Genomic DNA, 6,000 nt, shown 5'->3' with positions numbered 1-6,000 from the left:
TGAAGGCGTTTTGTTCTCTGCAAGTTTAAGATCTGAAACCCCCCATGTAATTATAAATGATGTTTTTATCCTCCGGTGCAGCTGTAAAGGACCATACAGCAGGTTTAACAACATTAACATTACACATAATTTATATTTTACATCACTGTCGACCTTTTTTTTTTTTTTCAAAGCGTACCAACATTCTTTGGACTGAATGCACTTTTCATCCACTCCAAGCAGCCATTACTTTTGATTTTAGTATGGTATCAAAGTCAACCTTTGGAGACATGAAACTCACTTGAAATAGGTTTATTAATGACAGTGAGCGTCTGTTATTCAGTTAGAAGATCACTACATTACAACGTAATAACTTTGTTGATGAAAAGGTAGACAAAATTTTGACTGTGATGGATGTTTGCTGTTTGATTTTCATACCATATGAAAATTAATGCAAACTAATGACTTCCTGGATGACTGCAAACACATTCATGATATATGCTGTAGTTAATGGTAAACAAAAGACTGTATACTTGCTTTGTGTGTGTTGCTGTTTTGTTTTTGGGGTGCAGCAGCTGTTTCATACACCCAGAGGAGCCTCGCGCCACACTCATTAAGAGAGATGAGGGCTGGTGCTGCCGTGTCCTAACAGACCCCTGCTGCTATTGTTTGATTACAGGGTCAGTATTGTTGTATTATAGAGTGTAGGTGGTGCCTTCAGAATAAACTACAGGTTTGTATCTGAACAGGCACTTGGTTTGTTTACAGGATGCAGCAGCTGCGGTGCAGGTTTCAGGGATCAGATGAGCTCCTGCCATCAGGCTCCTGCAGCAGCAGCAGAAAACTAACAGAAGCTGAGCAGCATTGTGAGGGAAGGCCTCGGTTTAGCAGTGCTTGTTTTTTTAATTTGGGTACACCAGATGGGTGGGGTTGTAGCGACTATTCAAAATGTCAGTCACACAATTAGTGCGTACAATATAATATAAGATCCTGCCTTTTATAACCTCATGGTGGTATTTTCTAAATTCTGCCTGTCAGACACTTACATCAAACATGTTTTGTAACTAAATGCTGTACCACTATACTGAGAACATGTTTAAGTTTTGGACATGATTTGGTGCTACCTCTTTTATGCAACCATTAAGCATATCTGCAAATACTATTTCACTCTTGACTCTTAGGCTCTTTATTCGATTTCCTTCATAGCACACAGACGTCAGGCATGACCGTGTTAATTTGTCACTGCCATTTTAAACGCATGCAGCATTTGTGTGCAGCCCAACTGCTGTACGTCTGCTGTGCAGCATCAACAGCAGCCAAAATACTTTAATTAGAATGGTAGCAGATTGCATGCATTTACACCGGATGTGAATGCAGCACATTGCAGCTGCAGCAGTCTTGTAGCATGCAGCAACTATAGAATTGAGTTATATTCTTGCTGTGTGCTGCAAGCTTGCTTTAAAATGATGACTTATACATTATCAGATAAGAAGTTCTGTTGTACATCTGGTCAAGTTGGGTGTATGATATCATTCACCGTTTTTCGGCCAAGACTTTGGGATTCCCTCTTCATGTTGTCCCCCGTTCGTGCTGCTTAGCAACCATCCAGAAACACCCTAGCAACCAAGTGCGCCCTACTCACAGCACATCCCGTTTGTTGTCATCCTGTAGTCAAGTTAATTCTTTTGACAAATGGATGAGGAAAGACTGATTGCTGAGGTGGAGGAACATAAAGAACTCTATGACCTGCAGAACCAGCTTTACTTCTGTTCTGTTCACACCAACAGTCATTTCTGTAGGTTCAGAACAGCATTTTTGTGTAAAATGATGTGCTGCATCAGACGTGCAGCACACATATCAGTGCTGTGCTGCATGTGGTGTAAAATAGCCTTTAGGGGGCCCCAGGGGAAAAAAAAAAATATATTGTTCAACAGCAGATCAGGTAATGGTGTATAAGAGTATGTTCACACCAACTTTGTTTAGTCTGGTTTGTTTGGGTTGGTATGAACGTCATATTCAAACTCTCATCCTGACCAAACAACCGCACTCTGGTCTGCCTCGAAGGGGTGGTCTTGGACTGCTGTCAAGTGGATTCTCTGGCAGTTTATTTCTGGTGTGAACACCATGTGAACTCATCACAGAAGCGTGCCATTGTATCTGTTATTTTATCGGTTGAAAGGCATTTTTCTTTTGTTTTGGTGACTGGACAGGAGACAAACCTAGACTTATGAGACGTTGAGTGTTTGCCCTTCCATTGTGCCCTCCTTGAAAGAAACCAAATATTTTAACGTTTACCTCATTTGTGTGCACTGGTTTAATTTCAGCTCGGCGTGGGAGCATTTCTCTCCTTCTCCTCGTGTTTCACCAATGAATGCATCAGAGTGTGACTCAAGATGACAGCAATTCATTTTGAAAAGTTTCTGCATGTTCAGCTCTCAGTACTTGTGTAGCTTCTAACTGAATCTTTGTGGTTTAAAGTTTAGCTTCTCGTTGCATTGCTGTTTGTACTTTGAGTTATCTGCTTAAATTTAGTGTTTCATGTTTTGTTTCAGCTGATAGTTGTGCTGAGTTACTGCTGATGAAAACTTCTAAAATTTCCTGTTTTGGAAGCTTCATAATAAAAGCTTTGACATAACAAAACAATTGGGTACTTTTATTGTGAAGACTTTGTAAGAAAAGAAACATCCACTGTTTATAGCACGTCATGTATGGGTCAGTGTATGGGTTTATCATTTCCGGACCGTTTCAATTGTAACTTTATGAACGCAAACTGGACTGGTTGAAAACTGAAATAATGTTCCCTTCTTGAGTCACGAACTGGACCTTTAGGTGTGAACCTGCTCTAAAAAGCATGACATTTAAACATTTCATGTGTCATATCTGTGCATTTTGAGCCCTTTGCTTCTCATTTTGCGATGTCAGAGATGATGCACTTTATGAATTTTAGACGCACAGGACAGGACAAAGTCAGGTGACCTTTGTTATCATGGTAACAATAATTAGGCCACCTCTGTTGTCCTGGTAACGATACTACATACATTGTTGTTTTAAAATGGTTGCAGTTTAGGTTTAGGCAACAAAACTAGCATACTTGGTTATGGTTAGGGAAAGATCAGCATGGTTTGGGTTAGTAAATAAGTACATCATGTAATTTAAGTTAATTTAGATATGTAAGTTATGTTACATATGTGACACAAGTTAAATATATTACATAATAAATCAAGAATATAAAATTAGTCAACATCAGTCTGTAAAATAACATGATCTCTCTGTGCAATAAGTCAGAAGAAATTGCATGAGACATGATGCAAAAAGCAAAAAATGCTGTAGATATTGGCATGATATTCATGCGCCATTTGGTGGCACCAGGCTGTGCTGTTGGGCCCCTGCACTGACTGGAACGCTTAAGAGGCAGCTTCATTATTCGACCAGAGACGAGACCAATTAGTAGGTTTCATGAGGAACAGCAAAGTTTTTTTTGACTCAGTTTGCTGTAATTTGAATAATCAAAAACAACTTTATTGTGAAATGTGCACATTGTGAGCACAATGAAAAATAGAATAAACGTCTTGAGAGTAAATTGTAATAACAAGACACAAGATCCTGACTGTTAACCTTGTTTATACTTAAATATTATGAAATGTTTTGTACTTGCACTCCCTCCTATTTTGTACTGCAGATAAAAAAGACAGGGTCACAACACAACAGTAGGAGACCTGACCTAGCTCATATTCAATGGTGCAAACTCTTCAAACAAATTTGCAGTTAATCAAATCACCAGGATCCGCTGACACACAGTGCGTTTTTATTTTGCCCTGCTGATAATTCAGACTTGCCTCGGTGTGTGGATGTGGCCAGGAGCAGCACAGTTAAATTCTACAGGGCCTTTGTGGAAAGCCAGATTTTTTATTTATGTATTCAAAGTAAAAGTACAAATTAAACCATGATGCTGTATTTAAAACCAAAGATTTGCTGGTTGACTTCTTCTTGAGTTATATAACCAATTAGAAAATGTCTGGGAATTTCCTTTTCATTCTGTCCTTTTTTTTCAAAAAAAACATTGCAGTTAATTTTCGGTGATTGTTTGAGGTCAGTACAGCGAGTTTGGCTGCTGCCTTCTCTCTTGACGCTGTGACCTGAAGTTGCGGAGCTGCAAATAACAATTATTTTCATCCGTGATTAAGCTGATTATTTCTTCTATCTATCATTTAATCATTTTTCAATAAAATGTCAGAAAAGACCTTTAAAATATTAACATTTGAGAAGCAGGACTTTTTCTTGAAAATTACTCAGTTATTTGTTTGCCAAAATAGCTGTTGATTGATTTATCTAAATGATCTTTTCTTCTCCTAAAACATTTTTAGTCTGCATCACTTGAAAGTGTGTGTTTCTGTGAAGTTCAGCTGTTTCTCTTAGACACATTACTTTTCCACTTTCATGTATTCACTGAGGTCATTTTCATGTGAGAGAAATAATCCTGATTTGAACTCTTGAACCCACAGACGCTGGTTAATTGTCACACATTCTATTTTATTCCACTGACTATATCTCTAATAACTCAGTGGAAGTGGGGACTTCCTCACCAGAGAAACACAGTTCAAATATTTACCGGTTATAAAGCAGCGACAAGTTGAACTTTGCCCCCCAGGTTCAGGCGCGGTCACGGTGGCGCGCGCTCTTTTTTTATAACCGGAAACGGTGTATTATGGGTAACGTTTACGACCGCACGCGCGCTTTGTTTTTGTTACCAATCACCGTGGTGCTCTTGTGCGTTTTGTCCTCTCGTCAAATATTTCCAAATCAAAGCGCGGAGTCGCAATTACAGCCGGTGCGCATGCCCGCGCTGTGTAAACGCTCTGCGCCCCCCCCCCATGCACGCGGGCGCGCCCAAGGAAAGAATTTGAAGCCGCACGCGCTGCAGATGTTAGTGTTGTGACTTGTTGTGAATGGTGAACCTCAAAGACGACAGGACAGTTCCTGTGAACCTGTGACAAAGTTTAAGTCATGGAAACAACAGTGTGTCTAGAAGTTATATAAAATTATATAATAGACTTTTAATTGAGATAAAGTCACCAAAACCCACCTAAAATCTACACAAACCCTCTTTAAGTAGCTACAAGACTCACTATATGTTCAGGTAAAATATTAAAGAGCCAATATAGGAGGTAAATTCATGAATAAAGCACCCAAATGTTGAGAAACTAACTTCTGAGTGTCAGAAACACAATGAAAAAATAATACAGGTATGTTAGTGTTTGTCAGCTGTAAGAGATTGGTTTTCCAAAAAAGGCACCCTAAATTTAACACAAATCCCCCCTTGAGTATCACATAAATGCTGTAAGTCACAATGACATGATATTACTGAGATACTACAGGAGGATAATTACAAAAAATAACATTGGGTCAAGAAAACTTTTGAGTACAGACAGTGGTAAAACATTATAGGAATTTTATAGAGCCATAATATGAGATTTGTTTTTCAAAAAGGGATGTCTGCCAACAAACTCACTCTCATAGACTCACTACATATAAAAACGAAATTATAAGATCCTGACTTTTGAATGTCAGAAACACTACGCTTAAATACTAAAGGAATATTATAGAAGCAACTTTAGGAGATTAATTTTCCAGAAAGGCATCTTAAATTTATCATAAATTCACTTTTGAATATCATATACATGTCATAAGTAAAGATGAAATATTACAGGACTATTACTGAGGAACTATTAATAAAAAATTATGAAAAAGCCACAATAAAGTCAGGAAAATGTGTTTGAGTGTCAGACAGACACTAGTAAAATATTACAGGAGACTCATTTTTTAAAAGAGGGACATAAAAGTAAACAAACTTGTGTCAGACACTCCTATTAAAATGTTGCAGGAACATAGAGCCATTAATAAATTCATCAAAAATGACCTGGGGGTCTAGATAACCTCACTCTTGAGTATCTAAAACACACTAAGTCAAGATGAAATATTATAGAAATATTATTGAGGTACTATAGGCGGATAATTACGAAA

The sequence above is a fragment of the Lutjanus erythropterus genome, chromosome 11 (genome assembly GCF_056507025.1).
Source record: "Lutjanus erythropterus isolate fLutEry1 chromosome 11, fLutEry1.hap2, whole genome shotgun sequence".
Lineage (NCBI taxonomy): Eukaryota > Metazoa > Chordata > Actinopteri > Lutjaniformes > Lutjanidae > Lutjanus > Lutjanus erythropterus.
The sequence above is the reverse complement of the archived record's forward strand: the minus strand, read 5'-3'. Positions refer to the sequence as shown.